Source organism: Meles meles, chromosome X (assembly GCF_922984935.1).
Source record: "Meles meles chromosome X, mMelMel3.1 paternal haplotype, whole genome shotgun sequence".
NCBI lineage: Eukaryota > Metazoa > Chordata > Mammalia > Carnivora > Mustelidae > Meles > Meles meles.
The window spans coordinates 12,874,292-12,890,976 of NC_060087.1; the positions used below are offsets into that span (position 1 = coordinate 12,874,292).

Consider the following 16,685-nt stretch of genomic DNA (forward strand, 5'->3'; position numbering starts at 1 on the left):
AGAGCTGGGATTTCTGTCCATAGACACAGCCAACTCTAAGTGATCCAGCAGAATGGGGCCCAGGGAAGGACTACCCTACCCCGGTCTCCTTCCTCACTCTTTTCACCTATGAATAGGCCTCTCTCGCCAAACCAACTCAGAAGTTAAAGGGTGTATTAGTCAGGGTTTTCCAGAAAAACAGAACCTATATTGGGCAAGGGGAGAGAAATTAATTTTTTTTTAAGATTTCATTCATTTATTTGACAGAGATCACAGGTAGGCAGAGAGGCAGGCAGAGAGAGAGGAAGGGAAGCAGGCTCCCTGATGAGCAGAGAGCCCCATGCGGGGCTCGATCCTAGGACCCCGGGATCATGACCTGAGCTGAAGGCAGAGGCTTTAACCCACTGAGCCACCAAGGCGCCCTGAGAGAAATTAATTTTAAGAAATTGACTCATGCAATTGGGGTGGTTAAATACTGCAACCTTGAGCTAGAACTTCTTTGGGAAACCTCAGGTTTTGCCCTTCAGGCCTTCAACGGATTGGATGAGGCGAATCATTAAGGGGAGTGATCTGCTTTACTTCAAGTATACTGATTATACATGTTATACCTTCACAGCAACACCTATACTTGTGTTTAATTCAATAAGTGGATAATATAGCCCAGCCACAGTTGATGCTTCAACTAACCATGACAGAGGTCCAGAAGGACCTGTTGATGTAGTTTACACAGGCTGGCCTCCCTCATGAACACACAGCAGGACAGAGAAAGTTTCAAGGAGGATGGACCTGAGGAACAGAGAGTAAAAAGAAGCTATCCGGCACACTTTTGTTTTGTTTTGTTTAAGATTTTATTTATTTATTTAATTGACAGAGAGAGAGAGAGAGAGAGAGAGAGACAGGGAGCACAAGCAGGGGGAGTGGGAGACGGAAAAGCAGGCTTCCCACTGAGCAGGAAGCCCGATGCGGCGCTCCATCCCAGGACCCTGGGATCACGACCTGAGCCAAAGGCAGACGCTTAACAACTGAGCCACCCAGGTGCCCCTATCTAGCACAGTTTTAATTAGCTGTGCTGTGAGCAAAAGTATTCTGCGGTAAAACAAATTTGAGAAACACTGAGTCAAACAAAGTTAATCCAATTATTTTCCTAGTAAAATGATGAGGGGAGGCATTCTGAACAGGAGAGGTAGGATATTCAAAGGCTCAGGGGATAACAGGAGGGTACACATGTGCACTCCAAGTGGGACAAGTGGGAGGTGTCAATGAGCTTGTGTACCAGAAGCAGGATGTCCAGGCAGAGGGGCCATTAAGTGGAGGTGCTTACAGGCTGAGGACTTTAGAGTATATAATTAGGAGGTTTAATTTAATTCAAGGGGTAATTTAAAGTTATTCTGGGCTTCTTAGAATAGGAGTGACCTAAACTAAATAAAAGCTGAGGAAAGTATTCATGCTGCTATGTGTAGGATGCATTAGAAAAAGAGAAGAAACTGAGAGGCCAGAAAGGAAGCAGATGATGCACTGTGGATCTAAGATGGCCGCTGATTATTATGGGATTATGGTGGGAGTGAAAAGGAAGCAGGAGAGTCAGGAAAGTTTCCAGAGGAAAAAATACGTAGGGGCAGGCTGGAAGTAGAAAGTAAAAGAAGGATATAATTCTAAAGTTGGAAAACAATTACAATGTTATTTCGTCATAATTAAAGATCTAGGGAAAACGCCAGGCTTACTTGTTGGAGCCTGAGGGAGTCCATGAATTCTGTTTCGAGGCATCTTTGAGCTGAGTAGACACTAGGAGCAGAGCTCACCTCCCCCAACCAAAAAAAATTTATGGACAAGAAGTTATTGAAATTAGATGGCTGCAGCCATGTCCAAGGACTACTACAAGGATCTGATCCTTTTATGAATCTCCTGAGACAGAAATGTGTGGAGATGGCAGCTAGTGGACGATAGGACAATACTGGAATGGTGGTATCATGAGGAAATAGTATCATCATGTTACAAGCCTTGGCATGAGTATAAACAATTTCTGTGTTCACCAGAGAAATCAACTGCTTCTATGTACTCCTGTCCACAGCACCTATTTTATTAAATATAAAAATTGGGTTGTGTATATTTTCATATTAAACATTTTTGTTAAATAAGCTTTTGTAATGTCAAAAAAAAAAAAGGCTCAAGAATACTCATACAGTCCACCCAACTCCAATCATCAGCAACCAGTTTTCTTTCATTCCACACAAAAGTTAGAAGTTGCTTTATGTGAGAGGTCAAAACGACCCACTGTGCCACTGGAGAGCCACTTCTTACAATAACAGAATAACTGGAAATGAAATTACAGAAGCTTCTTGAGGAAAAAGCCCAGAAAAGAATAAGCTCGTAATGGGAAATAATCAGTGTAACTGAAGAAAACCGAGGAAGGATGTGTTAATAGATGCAATAAGACAGTCTCTTTCATTACTGCAATTGATAAGGGGCTCCACACTTCAGCAGGCAAAGAATCAGGAACCGTGGAAGAAATGCAATGTGTATACTTTTTTCACAAAGTATTAATCTCCCACCCTGGCAACTGAAAATACATAAAGCGGTGTCCTATTCTCCATCATGGCACCCAGTGGTGACACAGGTAAAACCTCACGCTCTCCAACCACCTTCCCTGCCACAGTGAACAAGGAAGACCCTGTGAAGAAGGTTCTAACCCAACCCATGGCCCAAAGGAATGGACACTGGTCTTCGAGTTGGATGATTTAGGCCCTGACTCTACCACTTTTCTAGAGTAAAGACTAGAAACTCTAGAAAACCATTTCACCTTTCTTTTTTTTTTTTTAAGATTTTATTTATTTATTTGACAGAGAGATCACAAGTAGGCAGAGAGGCAGGCAGAGAGAGAGGAGGAAGCAGGCTCCCCGCTGAGCAGAGAGCCTGATGTGGGGCTCGATCCCAGGACTCTGAGATCATGACCTGAGCTGAAGGCAGAGGCTTTAACCCACTGAGGCACCCAGGTGCCCCCATTTCACCTTTCTTAACCTGTTTCTTCACCTTTAGAATGGTGATAGCTTATGTTCGAGTGATAACATGATCAATGAAATAATGTAAATTGAAAACATTTATGGAATGAAAATTAAAATCCAATCTATGGTATTATTATTACTCATTGGGGTCCTTTAACTATGAGCAGTCACTCCAACCTCCACTGGCCCCACCTGGGGTACAAAGGGACATTTGGAGCTCTAGACTTGGGTGCACTGAGAGTCATGGCAAGGTTCCATCCACAAACGGATTTGCTAGGGTCCCCAGTGAGTGGGAGAAAAGCACCTATGACCCAGAACTTGGTCTCTCCCTTAGTCCCATCTGGTTGCCATGGAAACCCTTAGTCACACTTTCAAGGATTCATTTAACCTGCCATTTTGAGTGCAACAGAGACAGAAAACTTGGCTTTAATATAGTCAGAATTAAATACTTTCATTAATTGCTTTCACAGAATTTTTCTGCCACTTAATAAAGGAAGCAAACTGTAGTAATTTTCCCAAAATGTCAGTGAATGAGAACACATGGGTAATTTCTCCTCTCTCAGAATGGCTTGATCTTGCTGATAAAATACCATCTCTCCTGAGTAAGAAGTTTCCGTTTTCCCAGAGGATGTGTCAGAAAATTTGAAAATGCCAGCTGCAATCGACAGTTCACTTTACAGAAGGCCCAAGACTAAGAAGGAATCATTACCTGGGTCCTCCTGCCACATCAGTCATTAAAGATCAGGAGGGATCTACGACCCAGAAGTAACCAATGAAATCTGAAGCAGTGTGGTCAGCAAACCATGTTACCAATTCCAAGGGTTCTACGAAACTGAGAATGTATGCTTCAAAGACACTGAATGTGTTAACAACACAACGATGGCTCACATTTACTGAGCATTTACAATGTTGCCTGTATACCATGCTATGCTCCTTCCTCGCATCACCTCATTGAATCCTCACAAAAATCCCGGAAAGTTAAATGCCATTACTGCTTCTATTCTATAAAGGAGGAACCAGAGGTTAAGGGAGTTAAGCAAATAGTGTAAGCCCATAAAGAGATTAAGGAATAAAGCTACCATACCAGAATGTGTAGGTATAATAAGAATCCCAAGTTCCAAGCTTTTTGGGCATAAATTCAGATTGACTATCATCAGCATCTCAATGTTTTCCATTTAACTCTTTCTACACACACAGACCCTCCAAAAAATCCTCCCACCCCAAAATATTCCTGAAAGTCTTAAAGGATGCCTCTCCTGTGCCCAACCATGGACCAGCTTGTCAGCCATAGACAGTAGCTGGCATCTTCATGGTCCTTTCTCTCTTTCAGAGAGTCATCAACGTCCTCGCTAATGTGGCCACTAGGGGAAGCCTCAATGCTCACATAGCTGATGGAACTGATGGAACAGCTCTTGGAACATCCCTGATTATATGTCCCCGTGGTCCCAGAACTGCCAATTTTGAAAATGCCAGAGCAGCTCTGGGCACCATGGGGAAGTAACAACTGTGGCTCTCAACCTTCCACAGCGATGCCCATTGTCACCTGGATTCCAAAGCCCCTCATTAAGTGTCTGCTTCTCCCCTTCCTCATGAGAGTTCAAAATTTGGTTTTCCTTTCCTAGTTTTTCCCAGTGCCAATCCCTTTGCCTCAGGCACAAAAGCAAGTGACAGGGCGTACCATCAAAGTCAATTTATGCTAGGGTGTTTTGCAGAACACCTTTCATAATCCAAACTCCTATAATTCAAGAATAACTTTCTCGTAAGACTGACAAAGAACAGTATCATGTAGCTGTGTTTATCAGCTACCATATCAATAGCATAAATAGTTTCCAATTCAGCCCACCAGCCTTACCATATATGATTACTGATTTTTGGAAGAGGTTCATACTATTTTAACTTTCATCCCAGAAATGAGACTTTGTATGCATATCTGTATCACATTATTTCATAGTTATATAATCCAAATTCACATAAGGCTATGTTAATATATGGACATTTCAGCCCCTCCCAACTCCCCCCCACCCTGACTTCTACCCTATTCCCAAAGGAGGAGAAATCTTAACTTGAGAGTTAAGTGCCAAATCTTTCCTCTGGTGTGTGGAATGTGGATATTGTGGAATGTGGATATTGAAATGATTCTCAGAGAATTAAAAACAAATTACCCACTGCAGAGGCCCAAATGTAGCATGGAGGGCCAGATGCAGGGACTGTTGCCTTTGAGGAAGGTCTCACTGTGCATGAACAATACCGGGTAGAAACAGAGGAAGTGAATGAGGGACTATCGCAGTGGTGAGAGGAGAGTTTAGAGGAGAGGACAAAACCAAGATTTTTTGCTATATACTTGAGCAGGGACCCATAGCCAAGAGAAAGAAGAGCCATGCATTTTGGTTTCAGGGAAGAGTTTTCAAAGACCAAGGAGAAAATAAGAAGAGAACATTTTATATTTTTTATAAGCCACTTCCAGAAACAGAATTCTTAGGAATGCTGTGGCAGAGCATACTAGAAAGACGGAGAACAATAAAGATGTCTAAGGAAGATGCTTTTTAAGCTTTGTTGGCATGAAGAATGTACTCTCCTGTTGGGGTTTTTTTTTTCCCAAGAGACTGAGTACAGATGAATTACTGTCAATTATGCTTTTCTGCCACAATGCTGTTTTTTTTTTTAAAGAAACATTGCTCAGAGACTGAGCCAGATGGAGTCCCAACTGTATTCAGGTTAATACAAGGTTATAAAGAACTCCCTCTCTTTTCAGGGAAAAGAAAATGGCCTTCAGGCATTATCACACATACAAATAGATACCAGGTAAGGTCACCAACCTCTGAATCTTAGTCTGATCTTAACTGGGACATATGCCACAAATGCTTAGTGCTACCTAGAACCAGAACTATCCTCTTTCAAATCAGTGGGTATGTTTGAAATACTTAGACCCATTCAAATACTCTGGATTTTTCCCAGCAAATGCTGGCAAGAGATTTGTGCTTTCTGGGTAGTTTTAGATATGTATATCTTCATATTCTTTTTTTCTTTGTTCTCCTCTTCAGGTCACAGAGTCAAATTTTATAGATCTTAATCCATTCTACTGATAAATCCAAACCATCTTTCCCATTTAAAATAGGACAAAAATGGGCACCTGGCTTAGTCAGTCCAACTCTTGGTTTCAGCTCAGGTCATGATCTCAAGGTAGTGGGATCGAGCTCTGCATCAGGCTCCACACTCAGCATGGAATCTGCTTGAGATGCTCTCTCTCCCTCTCTCTCTGTCCCTCCCTCCAATTGTGCTTTCTCTCTCTCTCTCTCTCTCTCTCTCTCTCTCTCAAATTTTATTTATTTATTTGACAGAGAGAGAGAGAGCAGAAGCAGGCATAGCAGCAGGCAGAGGGAGAAGGAGAATCAGGCTCCCTACTGAACAGGGAGCCCAATATGAGGCTCGATCCCAGGACTCTGGGATCCTGACCAGAGCCAAAGGCAGACACCCAACTGACTGAGTCACCCAGGTGCCCCTCAAATAAATAAAACTTTTAAAAAATAAATAAAGGCAAAATAAAATAGGATAAAAATCATCTCATATTGATGAGACTCATCTCATATTCACTACTGAATAAAAAATCATCTCATATTAACTACTCTTGTAAGTTAACTTTTGCTGTATAACCAACCACTCCAGAATCCAGTGGTTTAAAACAACTGCCATTTATTTAGCTCATCATCTGCAGAGTTGGTTGGTTGTTCTGACTGGGGCTAGTTCAGCCAATCCCTGCTAGACATGTGCATGCATCTTGACTCAGCTGGCACACAGCTGGTGGCTTGATGATCTAAGGTGGTCTCACTCATACGTTTGGTAGGTAGCAGGCTAGAATGACAGGGTCGCATGTCTTTCATCATCCAGCAAGACTGCCTGGGTTCCTTCACAGAGTGGATCACAGGGTCCCAAGACAAACAAAAGCAAAAGCCACAAGGCCTCCTGATGCATTGGTTTGGAACTCACTTGATGTCACTTCTACCACTGTCCATGGGTCAAAGCAAATCCGAAGGCCAGCCTTGATTTCAAGGGTAGAGAAATGGACTTAATATGTTGATGGGAGAAGCTGAAAAGTATTGAGGCCATTTTTGGGCAATCTGTTCTGTTATTAACATATATGAATCCACTGCCTGCTAACCCAGAGAAAGATACTCATAACTGAAAATTCATGCACTCCTCCTGCCATTTACTAGAGAAGAACTTAGGCAAGAACCATATACTTGCTGCTACTGAACTGGGAGCGGTATTTTGGCAAAGCTCGTCGTATCAACACTACTAAGAGGTTAACCACTTACAGGGTATGTGCGTTTGGTAGTAAAAGTCCTATCTATCTGCTAGGTTCCATTAGAGCCACCAGTATTGCTGCATTGCCTCCAGGGAGAATGTCCCCTTTATTTATCTTCAGTAGCTAGCTAATCAAGAGGAAAGACTGGCCCTTAGGACAGGACTCTGCCATAACAGAGTAGGACATGATATATACAGTTGAGACATATCAAGAAAGCTGAATCCAGGGACTGGAGAAAGAGACAGGCATCATCCCCCAGTAAAGAATGGTAGTGGGGTTGAGAGGGAATGGGGTCTTCACTGGTTACAAAGCAACAGTATGTCCTGGAAATCTGAGGGGGCAGCTACTAACAGATATTAGGCATATGAAATGGTGATGGAAAATTTTAATCACCTTGCAACTTTGTCTAGCCCCTCTCTCCCTAACCTACCCTCTTCTTTCCCACATCCTCCATTCTCAATCCAATTGACTGTCCCCATTTGCAATTTTCTAATTGACATCTACTTTATCTTGATTATCTTGATACAGCCTAATATAGCAACCAATTCAGAGAAGTAGTGAGCAAGAATGGATGACAATATCCAGACCCTCGAAACTGGTGAGTTGACTGATTTCACTTTTTCTGGAAGTTTCCCCCATGTCTGAGTGATCAGGTAACGCAGATCAAGATCATACCCACCTTCACCGATTCTTCTACAATGAAATTCCTATAAAGTGGCACTCAACAAAAAGTTGTTGGATGGAAGGATGGATCAATAAATGAATACCAAGAGCAGGAAGAAATTTTGAGCAGCAAATATAACCTCAGTCAGAGGTGAAAGCCTGGGGACAGATGGGAATGTTGTCAAGAGCCTTTCATTGAAGAAGAGGAGTGCAGGGGATGAAAACGTCCCACCCCTGCTGCTCTGTAGCAGCAGACCCACACGAAAGCAAATCTGGTACTGTTATCCCCATAATATCTCCAGAAAGATCTGGCCTGATGTTCCTGCATTATTTTGGTTTTTAACTGTGACTAAACTAGGTAACGTTTTGAAACAGAAGCTTCTTTTAAATAATATTTTGCATAGCCTTTTGACTATTCAGTGAGTTCTCTCCAAGATTTAGTTCTCATTTCCACACTTATGTCATCCACAATGTCAACAACATTCTTATTCTGCAATATAATAGTAAGAGCATGTAGCTTATAGACATCTGTAGCTTGTGGTTTTTTAGAAACACAGATCTGTAGTATCAAAATTTTAAAAGATAAAACTTGTAACCACCATTGTGTTTCTCTGCCCATGCATTATAAATTACCATTATACAAAATTATACATTATACACTATAAAAATACCATTACACAACATAAACTGTGGCATCAAAAGATGACTTGAATAAGTGAAATATTATTCTGCATTTTGTGTTTAGTTATGTAGTCCCAAATCTGATTTTGGACTGAAAAGCCACTTGAATTATGCTGAAATTGTGTATGTCAGGAATAGTTACTTCAAAATTATATCAAAGTAAAGAAGTTAATAAAATCAACTTTTTAAAAAAGCAAAACCTGCCTATATCTGGTATCTTCCTTCTGTAGTATCTGGCATTTGATAGTGTATTTTATTATTTTATTTCAATTCCGTATTCAAGGAAAGCTTTTGAAACCATTTTGATTACCCTGACAGCTGAAATGAAAATTTTACATGAACAGCATATTTGGAGCCAAAGATCTGGTCGACACAATGAATGCAATGATGAAAATAATTTTACAACAGCCCAGCCTAGCATATTGGCTTCATTTAAAATTTGTATCAGACAGGTTTTTTTTACAGCACTTTTCCTCTAAAAGAAAACAGTAGCTTTCAGTTCTTTCTGCTAGTCAAAAAAAGTCCTAAAGCTTTGGAGATTTGAATAGTTAACAGAGACCCAGAAACCTATTACCCAGAATCCTATCTGAGAATTACTCTCAGAGGTTTTGGAGAGGAAAGATGTCCTGGGAGCTACACAATTAAGAAATTAGTCCATCGTCATAATAACAGTAGATTCCTACAGAGATTTAATAAATTGTGCTTGAGCATGTGAAAATGCTCCCAATAAAGGTCTGCCCTCTCAAAACTGTGGTTCTAAAGGACAACAACACAGCAGTGGTTACAGATTCAGACTGGCAATCAGATTTAAGACACATTACAGGCTTTAGTCTCCATGTACATAGCTTTGAAGAAGGAGAGAGGACAAGAGACAGCACCTTCATCAGGACACCTGTGGTTAAGCAGGATCACAGACCCCAATGATGTCCACATCCTAGTCTCCAGAACCTAGGAATATGTTGTATTAAATGGAGGAAGGGGTTTGAAGCTGCAGGTGAAATTAAAGGTGATACTTAGCTGACCTTAAAATTGAGAGATTATTCTGGATTGTCTAGGTGGATAATCAATCACAGGAGTCCTTAAAAGTAGAAGAGGGAAGCAGGAGAACAGAATAATGCCACGTGAGAAGGACTCTATCCCTATTTCTGACTTTAAAGATGGAGGCCTCTAGAATCTAGAGAGGGCCAGGAAACAGGTACTTCACTAGAGCCTCTGGAAAGAAACACAGATATGCTGATACCTTGATCTAACTCATCACGATCCATGTCAGACTTCTAGCCTATGAAACTACAAAGTAATAAATTTATGTTATGTCACTAAGTTTGTGGAAATTTGGTATAGCACCCATAGGAAACAAAAACACTTAACAGTTACCCAAGTACACAGCTTCTTTTTCCCCTACTCCCACGCAAGAAATGCAAGTCTGCCACAGAACGATATCCAAGATCACCTTGACACAGAGAAACCACAGCTTTAGCTTCCCAACAATCTTTTATATGGTTCTAGTGACATAGGCCCAAAACCTGCATGCTAGTCCCCAGCAGCTCCAGTCCAGAAGCAGTCCCACAAATGAACCTTCACAATAAACTTAACAGGTACAACATTCCATGTTTATTGATCATCGTAGTTTCCAAAGAAACAGGACTCTGAGGTCATTCTTATAGGCAGACCTGAATCAGCCCAGTGCTGACATTAACCCTTTACTCAAAGTTGTGACCCCAATGTCATTCTATATGTTCACATGCTAAATGTGCAGAATCTGTCATTGTTCAAATCCTGCCTACACATAGGGCCTCAGCCTCCTCCCCACAGACACCAAAAGTCAAGACACCAAAAACCAAGGACATGCTTTCCCTGGACACAGGCAACCAGGAAGGACATGGCACATGACCTATGCTCAGCCACACAAGATGACAAGAAGGAATTCTGGGATCCCTTCCAATATCATCAGTCACAGTAGCATCCAATGTCCAGGGAGAGGAGTAGTGGAACCCAAAGTGCCTGGCCCGTGACATTTTCTGTGGTTCCCGCTGCCCAGATTTCCTTAGTTCTGGTCCATCTTGTAAGTCTGGTTCAATAACTTTCCCATCAACTCCATGAAATATCTGATATCTTTCCAATCAATTCCCTTTCTACTTAGGATAAATAAAATCACTTTATGTCATGAAACACTGGATCAGCAATTGTTACAATGAGAGGACTTCAGACAACAGATCTAGAATGGAGGGGAATCTAGACTTGATTATATAACCTAGTTGAGGTAAAGGCAGTGAACCTTCATGAAGAGAAATCTGGTAACCCATGGCCCAGAATGGAAAAGTAACTAATCAAATTACAACTTTTCCAGTATCTGCTTGAAAGTAAGCATTGGGGGACCACATCGTTAATGCCATATATAACAGCATGAAAAATCAAGACTGAAGAGTGACACAGCTAATATTAGAAAAGTGAAAGAAAGAAAATGACACACTGACGTCCCTAATTCTTGACTGAAAGCAAAACTAAGGACTTTTTATGTCGGTGCTAAAAAAGAATGTCTTATTTATTGTAGCAGCAGTATAAAACTACCTAAAATCAAACCTCCACTTTAATAAGGGAGTTAATGCATAATGTCAATTGAAACCCAGCCTCATTAAATGCCTTATATGAACATTAGGGCATCAATAAAGAAAAAGTATGCCTTGAGAATTGCAGTTGTGTAAGGATTTCAAGAACTCAAATACCCAAATCCCATATTCAATCTCCAGTTCAAGCCACCCTTCCTCCCACATCTGATAAGGCCATTCATGTCTTCTCTTGGTCCCATAACCAAGGGAAGCCAAAGAGGCTTTAAGAGTCCTAAAATCACTTCCCGAAAACATACTGGCAATCTTCCTTCTATCCTTTCCCAAAGGGACCCATAAATATTTACCAGAGAACCTGTGCGTTGGGCAAAAGAAAATCTCTTTTCAGAGATTACTAAACACTGGATTTGAGTTACCACCACTGCCACTCACTAATTAGAGTGAAGGCTTAGAAGATTCTGGTGATAAATAGTTTGAGTCCAAGTCGAAGCCTGCTTTAAAGTAGACATAAAGACACTCTGGACTCAGCCCATGATGGTATACCTGTTTTCTAAGGATTTGTATATCGCTGGAGAGTCCCCATATTGTTTCTGATCCACAAGTAAAATGAGCCTAATGGAAGCCCCCCCCAGGTTACCCATCCACTTAAAATGAAAAATAAAGAGCAATACCATATCTTAGGGACTTATAGCAATTAGCATGACCGTGAAATCCCCAAGAAATGCAGGTATGGTGATTCCTGGTACATCCCCACTTAACTTTCCGGTTTGTCCAGCGCAGAGGACGGGGGCTTCTTAGAGGATGATGCTCAGTTGGCATAAGCTTCACCGGAGAGTGATTCCAACTGCAGCTGCTTCTCCAGATGCGGCCTTCTTACTGGGGAAAGTTAACCTAGTCCCTGATGCCTGATATTTATTCATTTGTTAAACAAATATGCATTGAACATCTAGTGTTCCAGGTAATTTTGTAGGTGCTAAGGATATTACAGTGAACAAAACAAACAAAAATGCCTATCCTTATCCTTATGGAGTTTTAGATCTATCAAATATTTTTGTCTTCGGATACACACCAGAAGCAACTTGCTTTTACCTAGCAGGTATAGAACACCTTCCAGAGTTGTTTCCGGGCTTTTCTAAGTGCTGTCCCACAACATGGGATACAGGAAATTTGACTTTCTCACCATTCCACAGAACAACTCTGAAAACTACACCACACTGAGCAGGAATTTGGGTACAAATCCTATCTCTACTGCTTTCTAGCTGTGTGAATCTGGGCAGGTTATTTAAGTTCTCTGTGCCCCCATTTTCCTCTCCATAAAATGTAAAATCTCGTGGTATTTCTGTGAGAATTAAAGGAGTTAATATTTATAAAGTGCTTTAGTACCTAAAGGAGTACATTTTCTGCAACAATGGTTTTCATATAGAGAGAAGCCAGGACTTTCAAGTTACCACGTCAGCTTCTGTTTTTCCCTGAGGAAAGAAGAAAGGCCAAAAAAAAAAGAGGTGGGAGGTTATTTTCTTGACTGGATCCTTACTACCAAGGGTTAGCTGAGCTGCTACTGTTCAATGCAGATAAGGATAAATAAGTACAAGGGAAAAGAGTAAGTTCCAGGATGCCTCATATTATTTTCGTGTCTGATGATAAAATTAAAGACATGTTAAGACAAGCAAATCCACACACGACCACCAAGGGTTTCATTTCCTTAGGAATGAAGGTCTGAGTAACTCAACTAAATGAGAAACACTGAGCATCTGAGATACAGGTTGCTGGCAAAGGAGACCTGAAATACGTATGAGAAGGCAGAAGGTATAAATGTTAGATATTGACTTGTGGCCAGAAGTATAGGTAAGGACAGCAAATGTCACGCATTTCCTTCATTGCTGTGACATAAAAATCTGGAAAGAAAGGTATACATGAATACTGTACAGCCGAAGGATAAATTACAGTCCTTTTTTTTGTTTTTTTAAAGGATGGGCTTCCTATCTGAATGCTGTCCTTAAATTTGGAGAAACTGTCATTGTGTGAATTTTTTTTTACGATTTTATTTATTCTAGAGAGAGAGACACAGTGAGAGAGGGAACTCAAGCACGAGGAGTAGGAGAGGGAGAGAGAAGCAGGCCTCCCGCTGAGCAGAGAGCCCAGGACCCTGGGATCACGACCCCCAGCAAAAGGCAGAAGCCTAACGAGTGAGCCACCGAGGATCACGACCCCCAGCAAAAGGCAGAAGCCTAACGAGTGAGCCACCGAGGAGCCCCCCCCCCCCCCCCCCCCCCCCGTTGTGTGAATCTTGTGGGAAGTAGTTCCTCAACACTGCTAACAAAGAGGAAAGACCAGATCCTGGCTTTCCCTGAGCCCTGGCTGCCCGGCTAAGGGCATGCTAAATTTGGCCAATCAACACTCCCACGTAGGTCTTTGAAGCTTGAGTTAGTCTCTCAAAGAAGCAAGATCAGTCAGTTGGAAGCAAGGTCACGCCGAGAGGGTACCCAGTGTCCAGGGCAGCAGTACTACTCACAACATTTATGTCCAGCAGGAGCAACAGAAGGGCCCAGATCAAGGGCCTGGGTGGCTCAGTCAGTTAAGGATCTGCCTTCAGCTCAGGTCATGATCGCGGAGTCCTGGGATTGAGCCCTGCATCAAGCTTCCCGCTCAGCGAGGGGTCTACCTGGCCCTCTGCCTCTGCCCTTCCCCCTGCTCATGCTCTCTCTCTCTCTCAAATAAATAAAATCTTGAAAGAAGTTCTGGTGGCTCAGTTTCATACCACAGTCTAAATAAGGTTCTCCAAGTTTCCCGTATTTTCTTTGAGCTCTCTAATATCTTACCAATAAGTTTCTTTTTTCTGTTCAATGTAATGAGTTACTTGATGTGATGTGCAACCAAGAACCTGGGCAAGTTCTCACAGAAAAAAAGGACAGAAAGGAAATGTATTAAAATGTCAACATTTTCGAATTAAAGTGATTTTTATTTTCTTTTTATTTTTCTGTATTTTCCAAAGCAAACATACATTATTTTTACAACTAAAATGTTAGTAGACATAATAAAAGTAATCCTAGTCAATGGTAATTAGTCTATTAGTAAGCCAACTTTAGAAAAGTAAAGTACTGAGGAATACATAAAAGACAGGTTTTGCTGGTGGGTAGGAAAAGGCTGAAGTAGGGAATACTTCTTTCAGACAACAGACCTAGGTGAGACAGTGAGACAGGTCTTTTAGAGAAAAAAATACCTGAAAAGCGTGTCTTAGCTTAGGCTAGCTTAGGCTGCCATTAACAAAATACCATAGACTGAGTGGCTTAAACTACAGACATTTCTTTTCTCACAATCTAGAAGCTAGAAAGTCCAAGATCAAGTTTCCAGCAGCGTTCGGTTTCTGGTGGGAGCTCTCTTCCTGGCTGCAGTAGGGGAGAGCTCTCTGGTGCCTTTTCTTTTCTTTTTTTTTTTTTTTTTTAAAGGGTGCTGGTCTTTTTTTTTTTTTTTGAAAGATTTTATTTATTTATTTGACAGACAGAGATCACAAGTAGGCAGAGAGAGGAGGAAGCAGACTCCCTGCCGAGCAGAGAGCCCAACGTGGGGCTCGATCCCAGGACCCTGGGATCATGACCCCAGCCGAAGGCAGAAGCTTTAGCCCACTGAGCCACCCAGGTGCCCCTCTGGTGTCTTTTCTTGTACTGACACGAATTCTATTGGATCCAAGCCCCACCATATGATCTCACTTAACTTTAATTATTTCCTTAAATGTCCAATCTCCAAATACAAACATATTAGGTGTAGGGCTTGAGCATATGAATTTGTGGGGGACAGAAACATTCGGTCCATAACAAAGCAGATGCGACATTAAAGAAAAATTTATCCTGGTTCTGACACTTTCAGAACCCTACATGAAGAAGAAATGTTCAGAGGAAGGGAGGGAAAAGGGAAAATACAGATATTGTCCTTTCAAACATTTCGCATGACCTGGCAGATGCATACCTGAAAGCATATGGTAGATAAGACTGTTAGCAGAGAGGAGGTCAAGCACTGAAGAGATCATATTATTAGGTGGATCATTAACATAGACACAGTCCATTCTCGTTATTTGCAGATTCTATACGTGTGAACTCACCTACTTACTAAAATTTCTGTGTGACCTCAAAATTGATGTTGATGGAGCAATAGTCGTCTTTTGTGGACATGCAAAGGGGCAAAAAACTCTAGTTACCCAATGCACATTCTCATAGCTGAGGTCAAAAAAGGCGACACTGCCTCCTTGTTTCATACTGTCTTTTTCACAACTGTCCTTTTCATGGTCTATTTGGTGCTGTGTTTTCTGTATTTTTTGTGCTTTTTGTTGGTAACTTCACTATTTAAAATGGCTCAAGACTCATGCTTAAAGTTCTGTCTACTGTGTTTAAGTGCAAGAAGGCTGTGATGTACTTTATGAAGAAAATAAACATGTTAGAGAAGCTTCTTTCAGACCTGACATAGGGCAGTTGGTTGAGAGTTCAATATGATGAATCAATAATACATATTAAATCATGTGTCTTTGAACAAAAACACACATAAAACAAGGTTACGTATTGATCGGTTGATGAAAATGTTGTAACCAGAGGCTGGCAACAACCTACACCTGTATCTCTCCAAGGGGCCCAAGGGGCAGTGGTCCAACATTCACAAATTCAGTGTTCACTGCTACTTTATAGAACATAAATGTCACAGGTAATGAGAATCAACTTGTACTTAAACTGCGAAGAATTATGCAGAAGAAGTGCTGGAAAGAATGACAGGAAGTGCGAAGATACTTCTTTTTCCAAGAAAGAAGAGTGGCCTGGGCATCTGGAGATGAGTACAATGAGAAAGACTAGAAAGTGGTAAAGTCTGATGGCTTAAGATGCAAAGCTGGAGGGTTTTAGAAAGGAAAAAGAAATTTCTGAAAGAATCAGTGAGGACCAATTAAACACAAGGAATGGTCTAACCTCAGAAATATGAGACATCAGGGGCAGGTTTGTGACTTTTTTCTTTTCTTTTCTTTTTTTGGTTCTCGACAAGCTCTAACCCTCTCCAGGCCTGTGGGCACCCCCTCCTCCTGTCTAACAGGAGCCCTGTTTTCCCCCCTCCTACACAACTACAGTAGCAGGTCAATCCGCTTCTAAACCTCCATGTTGAGAAATAGAGAAGATCAGCTGTGGAGTGCAGAAGCATCATTCTGTTTTACAACTCAAAATATCACAAAATATAACAATTTTCCTTTGCTATTTCTATACAAACACTTCTATTATGCCCACAGAAGACAAAGGTTACCTATTGAGGGAAATTATTCATAAGGAAAAAAATGAGAACTGTGAACAAGTCACTTAGGTGATCTCTTCAGCATATGAAACTAGGGCTTCAACCTATGACTAATCCGAAAGATGAAAACATAATTGAATTGCAGCAGCACTCCTCTATTTAATTTAACTTTGAGAGGCCTGGTCAATGTTCTCTTAAAATTAATTTCACCGAGTGATACTTCAGGGATGAAAGAGA

At 41.3% G+C, this 16,685-nt stretch overlaps 1 pseudogene; it reads left to right on the top strand.

The window, feature by feature from the left end:
* The first annotated feature begins 939 nt into the window (after nucleotides 1-939).
* LOC123935282 lies at nucleotides 940-1,986 on the top strand (annotated as a pseudogene).
* The last annotated feature ends 14,699 nt before the right edge of the window (nucleotides 1,987-16,685 follow it).